We start from the raw sequence: 15892 nt of genomic DNA on the forward strand, positions 1-15892 counted from the left end.
AGTTTGTTATTGGCAATTAGAAGAACTGCAGGTTAAGACACCTCCAGCATCAGCACCAGAGTTTAATGATGCTGGTTGCTTAAAAAATAACAATCAATAAACTTATTCATTGGGTTCACAGAGGAGATTGACTCCCAGACTCATTGGTGAAATTATTAAAGATCATTGATATTATTCTTCAGTGTGAGTTTGGTTTTGTTTTACAGCTTTAGCGTCTTTTTCTTGAATCAACTTAATTAACTTGAACTAAATATGCATCAGCAAAAACAACATATGTTGCATGTTTATTCTTTATACTGTAAATCTGATGAGTTCAGCTTCTATCAGGGTGTGTGTGTGTGTGTGTGTGTGTTTGAGTGTGTGTAATATGTATGTGTGTGTGTGTTTGTTTGTTTCCCCGCCGGGTGCCAACATTCCAGCCAGCAGACCACACCAGGAGACAGGAAGTCAAGAACAAGGTGGCGATGATGATGATGATGTCATCATCCTCGCACTGAGAATGAGAGTGTCGGTCCTGGCGTGGCACAGGTTCAGCACTCGAGAGCCAGAAAACAAGAGTCATCCTGAGACAAGGGAACCCTGAGAGAAATTTCAAATGAATTTCAACCCGGGGACAAACAAGTTAACAACACAAGTTTCAGCATAAAAGCAGAACCCATAACAAATTACTACAAACAAAGGGATCTCAGTATTTGTATTTCATATTCAATAAATGTTAACCTTTGTTTCAAGTCTCCTACCACTTGAAAATGTGTTTTGTTTGTTACTTCAGTGCAGATGGGGAGGAAATACTTGGATTGTTCACTTAAATAAAAGTAGCTATAGGAGATTAAAGGAAAGACGTGCACTCAAAGTGAGAAAGCTCTGGCCTGTGTGACTGGTAGAGCTCAATTAACTGCATTATATACAGTTTGGTAGTTCAGCCCAACTGTTTCCATCCTAGTTTTCTCTTAATCTACTGGTTTAATTATTAACAATACATCGTATTTAACTATCTTATCATATATGTTGACATTTTTGTTTTTCATAAATTCAAAGAAACCAGATACCTCCAGCTGTCAGTGTTGTAAAAAGCGTGGTATTACCTTTTGAAAGGTAATAAAGCAGAACATTAAGTATAAAACAGCAACAAAAAAAAGGAAAGGAAGTTCCTCAATGTTTTACAGTTAGTGTGCTGTAAATGCAGATATTAGAAGAAGCTTATCTGTAATTACCTAGTAATAGTTTTTTTTAAAATTCCAAACTAATTGATTAAAGTTGGTTAATGGGTAAACCATATGAGACATAAATAATTATTCTTATGAGTACAAGTCTTCGTGCATGTGAACCATGTTAAAATCAGAATCATATCTGATTTCAGTGAAGAACGAGTCACTATAAAACTTTAATATGACATTGATAAACAAGTGTGTTGACTCAGGTCGACATGTTGCTAGGATAAACTATTACTGACACTCTCTTCTCTCTTGTTCTGCTTCCAATTTGCTTTTACTGGGAGATGATTTGTCCTCATGAATGACAACAGTGCTTGGTACAGTGTTTGCGTGTCTGTGCGTGATATTTCCTCATGGCCAGGTCACAGCAGGACTGAAGTCTGCTGGTCTGCTGCCGGCCGTGTGCGTGTGTGTCGATTCTGATGTATGTGTATGTGTGTGTGTGTGTGTGTCTTTTATGAGTGTTTTATGATGTGTGTGTGTGTGTGTGTGTGGGAAGGCATTGGTAGTCCCACTCCCACACACTTCCCTGTCACATCCCCTACATACTCTACACACACACAGACACACACACAGACACACACACACACACACACACACACACGATGCTCATAAAGACATAGTGTATGTAGACACCCAAGTCTTTATTGAATTTACTGTCTGCTCACTTTTTTATCTTTGCATTATAAAATATTGATGACTTTTTTCAGCAGAATTTGTTTAGCATCTTTTGGATTAAAGTTTTCATGATTCCACATTGAATAGATAATTCCTAAAATATTCAGGCAGAGTTTTTGGGCAACTGAGACTATAAAAGTTCACGGAAACCAACATTATCAGCTGGTGAATGAAGCCTCCGGGTTCATGTCCTTCACTGCTCTATATGAACGTCATACTATTTCCTGCTTTGGCATTGGATGTAAATCCAGTCCTGTAAAATCTAATCATGTAATGTAGATGTTTTGCCCAGGAGACTGGCTGAAGGACTAGGAATATTTTCCTTCCGATACTGAAACTGATGATGTACAACTATATTTAAAATAATAAGGAAATACACTTAAAAAAAACAGCAATACAGCACTAATATGAGAGAAATTTAAATTAATGTCAAAAAAGTGCAATAAGGTGATAAATAATTATATCCAGGTCAGTAAAATGTAAGATAATAAAAGAAATGTATGAGGTCTACACACACACTCCATGTCTGTTTATTACCCTGTTTTGTTTAGTCGTCACTCATGTTGTGCGTGTCTTTATTTATCATGTACTGTTTACCATAGTGTGTGTGTGTGTGTGTGTGTGTGTGTGTGTGTGTGTGTGTGTGTGTGTGTATGTGCACGCGCGTGCGTGCGTGTGTGTGTGCTGTTGCTCCTCTGGGGTTAAGGACAGAAGAATAGCCGCAGCTCTGCAGCGATGTGAAACTGAGAAAGTGTTGGCTCCCTGCTTCTTCTTCCTGTCCCCCCACATCCACCACCACTTCCTTTCAATGGGACTCATGGGAGTTAAAGTGTCTGCCCATCTGTCCTTCAGTCAGTCTGTCTGTCTCTGTCTGTTTTTACTGTCCAGTCCACTAAGTTCAATCAAGATCTGCACCATGAGCTCAGTCTTGATGTAACCATAAGGTCAATTAGTGAGTGTTGAGGTGCTGGAAGGTGGATTTTGTTGCCTTTAGACAGAATAGCTGTTTCCCAGTGAATCCGGTCTTTATGCTAAGCTAGGCTAGCCAGCTATTGGATGTAACTGTAGTTGGAGGTATCAGTCTTGTAATCTAACTCTCGACTAGAAAGAAAATAAGAATAATTTACCAAAATGTTTAAAGTCCAGCTGAAATTTAATGGCATTTTTTATTCACACCTGCTATAAAAATCACATGTCCTGTGTTCTTTGGAAAAAAAACTAAACAAACCAAAAACAAAATATATATGTTTTGGTTTCATCATGATGTCCATTATTTTTGCATTAAGTTGCCTGAATGCTGTTACCTCTACTCTCCATATACCCAATGAAAGCAGTTCATTTGGAACTACATTTGTACAAAGCAGGAACATCAGTGTTGTATCACAGACAGTCGCGCTGACACAAGAGCCACACACCCTGAACAACAGCCCACACTTACAAACACGAACACGCGTCTCGTCCTCCACGTTAGCTTGTCACACGAGCCAGCTAACGAACATTTACCAAGAACAAGTGCACTGCCAATGTCAGACAGCTAATTAGCTACTCAGCTGCAGCACATTAAACAGCATGAAAGGGTACCTGAAGGTGTCCCCTTCATTTGGACTTGACGCTGGTGTGCTCCTTCTGCTTCAATATCACTAACAACCACATGAAATGTAGGCTACAAACTTTGAGAAGAACGTCCCGTTTTCCTTCCTTTTAACCTTTTGACGATACATTTCAGTGGGAGTTGTTGTTTTGAAACTGTGAGTTCATAATAGAGGAAGTCATCAAACTATGGTTCGCTATAAGTGGGTTTGATTTTCGTTGCTCTGGCAATTTGTTCTATCAGTTACGCTAACATTGTACCCAACAAAGTATTAGCTGAGGTCTCAGAGTGCAGCAACATCATCAAAAAGAGTGATCAGACAGGTTGAGAAGAAGAAACAGTATCCAGATCATCTAAACCCCTTTATCAGGAGATAAACTTAGAAACCTAGAACCTAGAAATTTAATAATCCTTAATAAGCCTGTCCAGCTCTGTAGTGATGTACCTCATGTTCCCAGATATCAGCCATTACCTTAAGCTACGTCCGCATACGGTTTCATTTTAAAACAGCATTTTAAAAAGAAAACAATCACCATTCAGACGAGCACTTTAGCTCCGTATCAGAAATAATCTCCATAATAACACACCTGAAAATGGAAATAGCATGACCATTCACGTACACTGGGCATGCAGGTGTCGGTGTAAACAGGAAGCAGATTGTCTACCCTGCACACATTAGTTGGAGAAAATACAACGAACGAGGGACAGCGAGGACAGCTGTAGCGTTAAAATGCAGAACCTAACTGCACGAGAGCCGCTAGCAAAGACATCAAGGTCAGCGACTCTTGTAATTCGTTATTCATGTTGCATTTACTAATGATAGTCGAGGCTGATAAGATCCAATCAGGGAGTGAACGTGGGTGTCTGCATCATTCATTTCCAAAGGTCCCAGTTTCTGCTTGTCCGGACTAAAACCCTGGAGTTTTCTCGAGTAGTGTGGACGCCAGGTGTAAACACAGCAAAAGTGATGCGCTTTAAAATTAAAAAAATATACAGTACGTGTGGATGTGGCCTCAATGGTGTTATCATAACCAATCGATCTGATCACCTGAGCTGCGACAATAAAACCCAGGTTGACAAAAACAGTTTCAGTGAGTTTGAGTTTGTTGTTTAGAGGTGTTTGCAAAGTCAAGGCTGAACTTTCAATCTCTAAACAGTCAAAGTTACATTAAACCATAGTGTTCCTTTAATACTGCTGAATCCACTTCTTCTCTGGTGAATTAAACGTGCAAAGCATGAGGTTGACGTCCAACTGGTCAAAGGAGGTTTTATTAGGTAAATGAGTCTCTGTCACTTTCCATCAACATAGTCATGAAGTAACAGGCTTTGTCCTTCTTTCAGCATGCCTGCCCTCATTATTCTGTATGTGTGTGTGTGTGTGTGTGTGTGTGTGTGTGTGTGTGTGTGTGTGTGTGTGTGTGTGTGTGTGTGTGTGGTGTGTTGTGTGTTGCATGCAGAGTTAGATATAGGTCAGACTAGGATGTATGCATGGCTTTGTCTGTGTATGTGTGTGATTCTGAGTGTTGAAAAGGCGCTCTAATCTTTATCCATGTTACAAGTGAAAACAATGAAAGCACACACACACACGCACACACAAACTCTCGCTCTCACTCACTCACTCACACACACACACACACACACACACACACACACACCCTCCTGCTGCTCTCAGCATCTCCCCACTATGACAGCAGCACAATTCCCAGAAACTGCCCTCCATCCAGGACACACACACACACATACATATACATACAAACACACACACACACACAGACACACACACACACACACACTATAGATTCCTATCAGCTGTGTGTATAAGTGAGCACAGCACGTTTTACACGTGTGTGGATTGTGTATGAACTAGGTGCAGAAGGACAATGGTGGGACAAAGTGAGTGTGGCACAGCTCTGTGTGCATGTGTACATTGTTGGTGACCACACACACACACACATAAAGAGGGGATGCATGTTTGCTTTTCTGTGAACCTGTGTGTCTTTTGTTTGTTTGTTTTCCTCTGCAGACAGAATGCATCGTCAGCTGTTTTCTGATTGTTTGTGCTGATGAGCCCTGTACGGTGGCCCAGAGAGCTCAACACACTTCAACTTAAGAAAACAAATGTTATATGTATTTGCAGCACATGTTGTCAAACTGATGAAGATATTTTCTTAATTTACTCATGTATTGTTTGTATGCATATGTTTTCTTAAGTTACAGGGTATTGACCTCTCTCAGGCACCGTAGCTCTCCCTCTGATCACTTATTATGATCCTGTCTACTAGAAATCACGTTAATACAACTAATTTGCAACAGCAAATATGATTTGAAGGGAATCCAATTGTGACTGGATTACATTTTCTGTTAACATGATGAGGATATGATGTTAATTCATGTACATGGCAAGTCACAAAAATGTTGACACTGGATGTTTCTATAAAATGTTCACAGATAGCATATTTGTTTTCTGCTAGAATTTCCAGTCTTGCACAATCTCCACTTGTTGTGACTCCAGCTCTGTTGAACTGTTTTATGGTTCTGTTTAGACTCTCACAGCTCTTGGTTAAGGTTAGAGAAAGATCTGGTCTGGTTTAACTCAGTAAAAGTTCACAGTGACTGCGAACCCAAGAGGTTTATTTGGATATCACCAACACCACTTTCCCCAACCTTAACCAAAGTGCTTTTGTTGCCTAAACCACAGACGGGCCTGTGGATGCGAACCCCAGTCTTTGGTGTGACCATCTACCCCAACCACCCCAGATAGCTGCCAACTCCGAGCCGGATCTGCCTTCAAACCTGCAGGTCCGCATTACAGTCACATCCATTTTAGTCTGTGTTACAGACATGGCCCGGGTCCATTCCTGTGCCCAGACTTCAGTGGACGAGCACAAATATGTCTGCAGAATCAAAGATGTGGTCTGGAACTGGGCAGAACAAGTGCGCAGATTTTGCTACATGAACAGAAGCAAGGAAACTGTTCAGGAAGGTAAATCATACAATGAGGTCAAACTGTGTTAGAAGTAAATTAATTTCTTTTTGATTACGGTGAGTACTTATTAACTTAATCTCAAAAGGTTTGGACTTTGTTATTTGGTAGCTTGTTAGCCGGTAACTGAATCTGTAATCGGTAATGCTAAGATGCTAACTCTTATTAAAACAACTATGGGCAGGTTACTAAAAGGCTAATAAAGGTTGTCATAAATCTGTAGTTCAATTTTTTTTAACTGCATCTGTCAATTCTTACTGTAAATGTTAACTCCGGCTGTTTAGCAATGTTAGTGAGCGGAGTAGCCTTAATGTGCTAACATTATGCTAGCTAGCTAGTATAGCTGTTAATAAGCAGCACTTCATTGATTAATAAAAAAAAATTAAAAAAAAAACATTGCCTGTTTAGATAATCCAGCCAGCGATTATGTTGCCATCACTAACGGGTAAAACAGTTTAACAGTCATTTCTAGGAGACAGGGTTTCTTTTCAACAGTTCTTGAATTAGGTCTGGGTTTTGCTGGGGTTGCCAGTTGACATGTGTCTCTCAGAATCAGTGTGGATTTTTGTGGATGAAGTGAGGTGTGTCTGCTCTGTGAGTCATAGATGTCAAATCCAAGTCAGGCACAGTGTGAAGAGTGATGTAATGTCAATCTTTTCTCAAAGTCTTCTCAGAAAATCTGTCACTCAAATCCCACAATTTGATCTCAGTAGTAACTGCATCACACAGGATCGCATGTGTTTTCTTGAGCATCTCACAGACACACGCGCGCACACACGCGTGCGCACGCACACACACACACACACACACGCAGTGAACATACAGAATGTAACATGATCATTAGCACAAATACATATATTGTATTTAAACCACAACACACATCACTTAACTGTGCATGTCCATATGTTCAAAGAGAATTTGCATGAAGCACTCAAATGAACATGCATACATGCCCCTCTCTCTCTCTCTCTCTCTCTCTCTCTCTCACACACACACACACACACACACACACTGCAGCCAGTGATCCCCTCCCTCCGTCTCTAACATTTTCTGAATAGTTGCAGCAACCACAGAATACTTTCCCAACTTTCTGTGGCCGACTAAACTGGAGGCTCTGAGTTTGTTCACCATCACTCCTCCTCTTTCTCCCTCACATCCCTTCTGCTTTCTCTCCATCTGTCACTTCCATACCATAGATGTATATCTTTTCTCTCCATCTGTCCCTGGTCAACTCCTCTCCTCATTTTCTTTTCCTCTTTTGCCTTGAATTGATCCTTGTCATTTCTTCTCTTAAATTTTTGTCATCTTTTTCTTGCTTTTTTTTCTCCTCTTCAAACTTCTCATCCTCCTTTCCTTTGAGGAATCTGGGTTTTAGGAATTTGTGATCATCACGAAAACAAATAAAAGAGTCTGGGAAACGTATTAATCTATTACAAGTGCTTGTTCTTGTGGTTACTGTCAGAAATTTCTGAAGAAAGTTTTGTTCACAAAATGAGGAGAAATCACATCCACATCTAAATCATATTCCAGTACATGAATAACTGTTCACAGAGTCATAAATAAATCTGATACACAGAGAGACAGCAGCTTCCACTATTTGGGGAATTTTTACTGAACAAATAATTGACACAAAACTTCTCAGAAAGTTCAAAGCTTCATTTCATCTGCTGCATAATTCAACCCAACTGTTTCTGTGTTGATCATACCAAACAAAAGTAAGGGTGTGGAGGTTGGGGGGGGGTGGATCGGTGTGATATGCAGCAAACAGCCATGTGAATGTATGCGACTGGCCGCCACTCACGTTAGCCTACGTGCAGCCTGGAGACGCAGGTTTCAGCCTCAACTTTTATGCAGGAGAGAGGGTTCAGGTTCCATTACAGACCTTATGTAAGCTTATGTTTCTCCTGTTCGTAACATGGGCATCTTTCATTAACTGTAACAATACTGTAGATGACATGTGCTTGTCTCGTTATATAGAGTTAATATGATTTTTAAAAAAGCCTCTGATCATTTGGACCATGATGGGACACCATCCATCCATCCTTGGCCACTTATCTTGGGTCTGACTTACTAAAACTAAAACCATCAGTGGTATTAAGTGGTCTGATTTCTAAGTTCTAGAGATTCTAAGTTTACTATTCCAGGCAGCGACTGGTTTCAGTTTGCTTCAGTGTGCTATGAAAACAACACTGTCATAAATAGATAATACATGACAGTGTCCATTACTTTTGCTTGTTACTGTATCTTCACTGCAACTAAAAGTACATGTTGTCCTTGAGAGTTGCTCAGGTGGTGCATTCAAGTGCTGGTGGGAAGTTCAAACATCTCAGGTAAAAAAAAAAAAAATCTGTCAAACAATGTTGCATTTACAAGGGGTGGGGGTACATTTGGGGCGGGCTGGGGGGGGGGTCAAACTAAGGCAAACAAAAAGCAAACTTGAACATCACTTACATGTCTCACATGACGGTGCTTCCTGCAGCATTTAAAGGCACCACGTTCAGAACTTTGAGGGAAAAAAATGCTGACTGTGACGGATTAGCTTTCTGCAGCAAGTTTCAAGTCTCTACAAAATGATTTTTATAGAAATGAACTGAAACCACAGGCTGCCTGGAAAGAGGGAAATCAAAATAAAAACTCTCTGTAGGTCTGTGCTTTGGAAAATGGTCAGCAGTAAATCAAAGTAGACATCATTTTAATTAAATTAGGTAAAACATGCAATGACACCACTATAATCCTTTTGAGGTCCCTTATGGCGACCCACCACACGCTGGAAACTATGGGACACACTACACTTAATCCACATCCAACATAACTCAGCAATTAAATACAAAACAAAAAGTATCGGCCAAGAAAAATCAGAGTCAACGCATTCTCGCCATCAGTCTGCCGCAGCAGTGACAGCAGGCACTCAGATAAAATTGCTTGATTAAATTTGCAATGAAAAAAAAAAATATAGGTTTGCCTTCGACTCCATATCCATTGTCAGCGTTACTAAAGGTGTGGTCAGATGTAAAAAACAAAGCAAATTATCACCTCGCAACCCTCGTTTATTTGCCCCCAAATTCACCAGCTGTGCCTTAGATGCTAGGCTGCTATCAACAGACACATTTAACGTGGTGCAAATCTTTCACACAAACTGAAACATTTGTTAATTGCGTCCTGTGAAATTTTAATCAAATCGTCATCTTTATGTTGACTTTGTGTGCAATCACACTGCCTCTAAGACTGGCCTTTTCTGTCCTATGTGAACACACAGTAAGACTCAGTTTACTGCTAACATATAATGTTCTCACAGCATGTTAAAATGCTATGTTAGCAATAAGCTAAGAACAACCGAAACATGTTTATTTTTTAACTGTCCCTCAAAGCTTGTTCAGCATGTCATTATCTACCACATGCTAACATGGTACTGGCAGGCAATATGCTAACACTAAGAGAGAGAGAAATGAAGTTAAAGTTAAAATGTCTCCAGTCTGATTTTAAAAAACGACACCAGAAAACCAGATACCAGTGTCAAAATCATGCCAGCAATAGCACCTATAATTATATTTACCCTGAGCCTGTCGGCCTCCTCTGCCACGCTTTAATCACAGATCGTCTGTCCTGATTTAAATTAGGATGTTTTTTGCCTCAGAAATTACTAGAATGAACATCATCATTATCCCATTTCACCTCTAAATCACTTTCTCTCCCCTCAACCGCATTCAAAACAGCTGCAGTCTCTGGAAAGTGGTAAAACAGTACTTAGGTTTTAAATTAGTGGCTTTACTGGAGGAATGAGTTTGTGTTGTTTTAACAAATGGCCGGGCCAGCAGTTTTGGGTGGGACAGAGGGTCGGGGACAAACACAACTTCTTTTGCAGTTAGAATGGGCTATAAGAAACAAATCTACTTCACAGTTTTGGATTAACAGGAAGTGACACAAGACGAGCACCAGCGGTTGTCAATCAACCTACCACGTCTTTCAAATATTAAAGCTTAATAAAGAGAAAGAAACAAACATATTTTAATACTTTATTTTGTCTTTTCTACATCTCTGTGAAGCTGTTTCACCGCAGTCAACATTCTGTTTAAATTTTTTCCAGCTGCGAGCAGCTCCACCATTTCGCTCATGCTTTGCATTGTGGGACAACATCTATCAACAGCTGAGAAATCAAACAAGCGTAGTCTGCATAATAATCTTTGGGTGCTCTTAATTCTGCAAACCTGATATGAATTACAACGTAGAATAAAACTAGGGCAGAGCTCAAGTTATGTAGTGAATAAATTACCAGCATGAGCATCATCATTATCCCACTTCACATCTAAATCACTTTCTCTTTCAAAACAACTGCAGAGAACACTGGCCTAGAAAATGAATAGTATTTAGGTTTGAAATTAGTGGTTTGTGATGTTTTCACACACAGCTCAAGCACAGAAAACACACATGAAAACTACAAACTTGTAAACTTGTATTTGGGTAAAGACAGTGGTCGCTGTTTATGCTGACCTGTTTTCAACAATGATGATGTTAAAACAAAATCATAAATGCGTACTAAAAATACAAAAATAAACATTTTCATTAACCCACTTTATGGCTAAAGCTGTCTGTTAACTCAGCTGAAGCAACGGCCGAGAAAGCAGACGGTGGTAAAAGCTGTTTGGTTTAGTAAAACTCTGTGAGTGTAGGGACAAAGCTCAATCACAAATGGACATATAGGTGAGACTTTGAACCTCAACTTTTCAAGTTTCTTCAAGGCAACATAAATGAGGAGTCCTACAGGCACTAACAATCATTAAGGTTGAACATCTACAGCTGCACATCAACTGAGCAAACTCAATCTGTTCATGAGGATTTGTGATATGGCTAAAAGCTCCAGAGCAGCTAAACAATGGACCGTGATGTGCAATTGTTTTGTAAAGAATACATTTTTTTCAATACAATCAACTTTTTTCCCAGTACAGCGCAGGCGTGTGGTTCAGTGGACTGAAGTCTTACAATCCTTAAGGTACCATGCGTGTTTCACTCAATGTCTACAGTCTGTAAATGATGATGATGAACCAAATTCATAACACCAGCTCATGAAGCATCTATCACACAACAACTTTTGCAGTCGGTGCTCAGCGATTAAGTATTCAAGAGCAAAACTGCCAGCACATCAGACCCACGCACGCAAATAACAACAGCAGACCAACATTTCCACTCAAATACAGCCCCACACAATGATGTAGCAGAACCAAAAACACCACCGACCTAACAAAGAGGTGGGCAGATGTGTTACCACCGTACAGCATCTAGCCCTGTGCCTGACTAACATTAAAGGCACAGACCACAATACTTTAAACATTCGACCTCATCTCACTCAACATCCCATATAGTGTCCTACTGAACGAATGGAAAAGATAGGACTCTATTGTCTATTGGCTAAAAAGCCTAAGCTGGAGTGAATCCTATCTTTTCCATTAATTCAGAAGTGAAAATTAAAGGAATTCTATGGAAAAGGTACTGTAGAGAATGAATTTATTCATTTTTATTAGGCTAATTTCAAGGTAAGTTAGGTTTGTGTGTGGTCTATGCCTTTACGGAGTAGCTAGGGTGATGTTTCAGTCCTTAAAGTAGCATAATGCAAATTCTATCAAATCAGTCTTACCTTAAAAAATTGACCACAGAGGTTAGGGTTGACCATCCTGGGCTTTCCTTCTGGTCACCCATGATGGTGACTAAGGATGTTCAGCTTTCACCTAGGACACGACAAATGGAGTCTGGTCAAAGATCTGTCAAAGATGGTCCATTGTCACTATCACAATTTGGTGGACTGTTGACAACTCAGACATCTGAAATGTGACGCCAATTAAACACTGCTTTTTGTAAGATGTAAAAAGTCAAAAAAATGTAAATGTACTTAATTACTTTCCACCACTGCTAATACAATTACCTTCAGCATTCATCACACATTGATTTTAATATTGTTCAATTACCAAACCAGATAAAACTCTGAATTCCTGAGTGAAAACAAAGAGGGTTTTTCTTAAAAACCTAATCCCAAAAAGGTAAGACTAACTAAGCTATCTCTACAACAACTAATCCCCCACTGTTTCACTGCTTGTGACTGAGCACTAGTGTTTGCCAACATTAGATATTGGTAATGAGTTGACAAACTAATATTGGAAATGAATGGGCGCCATCAGCTAGCTAACATTAGTAAGCGAAACTGTAACTTGAGGCAAAAGTTAGAAACAAGATAAGCGTTCATCTGGAGATACTTCACACAATATAATTCAGAAACTGTGCGGGTAAGACAGTAAAGTCTATTAAACCAACTGGATAGTTTGTTACTGCCACTTACATTTACCATCCTTCGCACGGGGGAACAGACGCAACGCGAGGCACTGACGCAAGGAAGGAAAGTAAACAAGACTTTACGTCAGGGTTGGGAAATGGTACGGTCCACTTTAGGGGTGTCTGAAATAATATCACAAGATTATTCTCCAAAGCTTGAATTTTTACCTCCTTTTCTTTTTTTTTTTTTACTTTTCTTTTTTTTTTCTTTTTTTTTTTTTTTAAATATTTTGATTGTATGCCTTTCAACTTGAGTGTTTTGGTTCATTGTAACTACTTTAGCATCATTTTCAGCCACAGGCAACTATTTCTAGCAAAAAAGATCAAATATACCTCGTGTTTGCGACTGGCCCAGAACCAAATGGCCGACAGACATGCTTAATGACTTGCTGGTGATGATAGTGGGCACAGCTTAAGCCACATTTCCCTTAGGAGTTGGTAGAGACTAAAAACAGATTTATGTAAGATGCTCAGAACCATGAATAGTTTCCTGCTTTGGAGCCTTGTTTTGTTGTGTGAGTAAAATGTCATAAGAAAAACCCAAATTATAAATATCCACACCAGCTACAGGTAATGACCCACAGCTTTCTACAGTATATGAGCATGGCAACTACACAGTATGGTTAAAGATAGGGATAGATCTTCATTATGTCAAATAAACTATGGTTAAGGTAGTGTTAGGGTTGCAGGTCTCTCACGTCTCCTGTTTGTCAGGTGAGTCATGTCAGAACCCCAGTTACCTGTAATTGGTGTGGGTGAACATAAATGAAATAAAGAAAGAAAGAAAAAAACATTCCCCCTACTTCAGACAAAGAAAACAAACCATAGGTGAGATCACAGCTTAAATCCTTTTCTGTTCTGGCAAAACAGCTGCTGAGAGCTGTATTTAACATAACACAGAGCGTGTCGCTAGATTTTAAATCAGCGCCTATATGGGATGGAGGAGGTGTTGTTGCAGTGCTCCGCAGACAAAAGGCGTCCCATGAGCAGGGTATTTTTATTTTATTTTTTTAATCTTCATAGATACTCAGCGCTGCTTTAATTAATGATGATGGTAAACCACAAATGATGAGAACAAACATTGTAATTATGTCACTTCACAGCTAAATCATTCTCTGTTCTCCCAGCTACACTCAAAACAACAGCAGCCCAGAACACTGGCTTACTAAGTGCATAGTGGTGGAATAGATGGTACTTAAGTTTTAAATTAGTGGCTTTGCTGTAGGACTGAGGTTGTGTTTGCAGTCCTGTGCAGGACTGTTGCTCCACTCACTATATTATGACATGCTCCATCGAAAGAATCAGTGCCCCGAAGTCTGAGGCCATGACATAATGGCGATTCGCCCCGTTTGCGTTGAGAACTAGTGGCTGCCCCAGGTGAAGGAGTTATGTCGGGGTCTTGTTCATGAGGCTTAGCAGTTGATCTACGTTCCAGCCCTGAGCTGTGGGTAGTGACCAAAAGAATGAGATTGTGGATAGAAGCAGCCGAAATCATAGTGCTGTACTTGGTTTTACACATGAAAAGCGGAGGAAATATTTGTGAAAAATGGATCCTGCATGACCAGTTTCTATGTGAAGCGGTGGTGTGAATGAAAATTACAAAAATTGTCACACACATTCCCAACAATCTAACGAGCACTTCTGATGGAGTTTAATGGCCGTTCTATCCTCCTATCTCCATGTCATGACCTTAATAACAAATGGATGCATGGATTAGCTGGATTCTAACCCTACACCACTAAAAAGTTCATGTTCACTGAATATGCAGAGTACAGATCAGCTTATATACTGTATAAAATAAAACACAATATCAGCAAAAATGTCTTTAATTATTTTTTTCACCATTTCTCCAGCTGAATGTAAAGTCTTAATCTTAAGTGAATCTGTAAAATATGGGATGATCCACATTCGATGGGTAGTATTCTTCATTTCTTTATATCTCGAATGAGGAGAAACGCTGCTCAGTGTCTGTTTTCACCTTCTAACATACTGTCACCAGACTCCATTAATAGCTCAGCCTTGAATGCTATACCCACTAACCTAAGTCCAAACAGTGTGTTGCCCTCCACTCGTTCGACTGTGTTGTTCCTAGTGCGACCAACTTGAATCTGATTTAGCTTAGAGACTGCCAACCTTTCCTCTTAGGACACACACGGTTTATCCTCTGGGGTGTGTGAATGTATTCAGTGAACTTTATGGAAATCTTAGATTCTTAAATTCAAAATGTTTTTGTTACTTCACGGGTGCTAAAAAGAAATGGCTAAAAGAAAGATCAGGAGGTCATCAAAACATCAGGGGTCATCCTCTTCGGACTATGAATATCAACAGCAAGTTTCCTAACAAACTGGTTTTGCTTTTGGACAAAAAGATTTACAAACAGACTGACCAAATGACAGGCTACTGTGCTGCTAAAATAAAAAATAAAAAAAACAGAATGTCTGAAAAGCCCTCAAGCCTGGAAAAGTAAACTTTGTTAAGATTTAGTGACAACCGCACGCTGATGTCTTCACTATGGAAATTTGGTCTCAGATGTCAGTGTGTGGAAAGTTTTGTTTTCTCATGATCAAGAACTTTATTTTGTGATCTTGACACAATGAGCTCATTGTCTTAACATGAAAAGCTAAATTTCTTAATTTTCCAGCTTATTATATCTTGTCACAACAAATCCTGGATTAATAATTAATTAATTAATTTATATATATATTTAATACTGTGCCAAAAAGAAGAAAGAAAACAGCACCCAGAGCAATTATTTTGTCGACTCAACGTGACGTCATAGCGTTCTTTCATAAATTTAATTTCATGAAAAGGAAACAAAACCTCAGAAATAATTGAATACATGTCGTGTGGTGTTTTTCGTGTGTGGGACTGAGCGATCAGGCATTAAGTTGTGATTTAAAACTCATTTAAAATGGAGAAATTATAGAAACTATAAGACACAAATAGAAAACAAAAGATAATCCAGCATTCTAGTGACAGGATTTGAACTCAGGTCAGATCCTAAACTCTGACTGTTTTTCCTCTTTTGTATTGGTGCGTTTTGGTATCAAGATCAAATTCCATGCAGTTTACGAGCCCCATCCTACTCCTTATCACCCCCGAGCCACC

This window comes from Seriola lalandi, unplaced genomic scaffold, assembly GCF_002814215.2.
Source record: "Seriola lalandi dorsalis isolate HSWRI2012SDOR001 ecotype SW California unplaced genomic scaffold, Sedor1 jcf7180002054927, whole genome shotgun sequence".
Classification (NCBI taxonomy): Eukaryota; Metazoa; Chordata; class Actinopteri; order Carangiformes; family Carangidae; genus Seriola; species Seriola lalandi.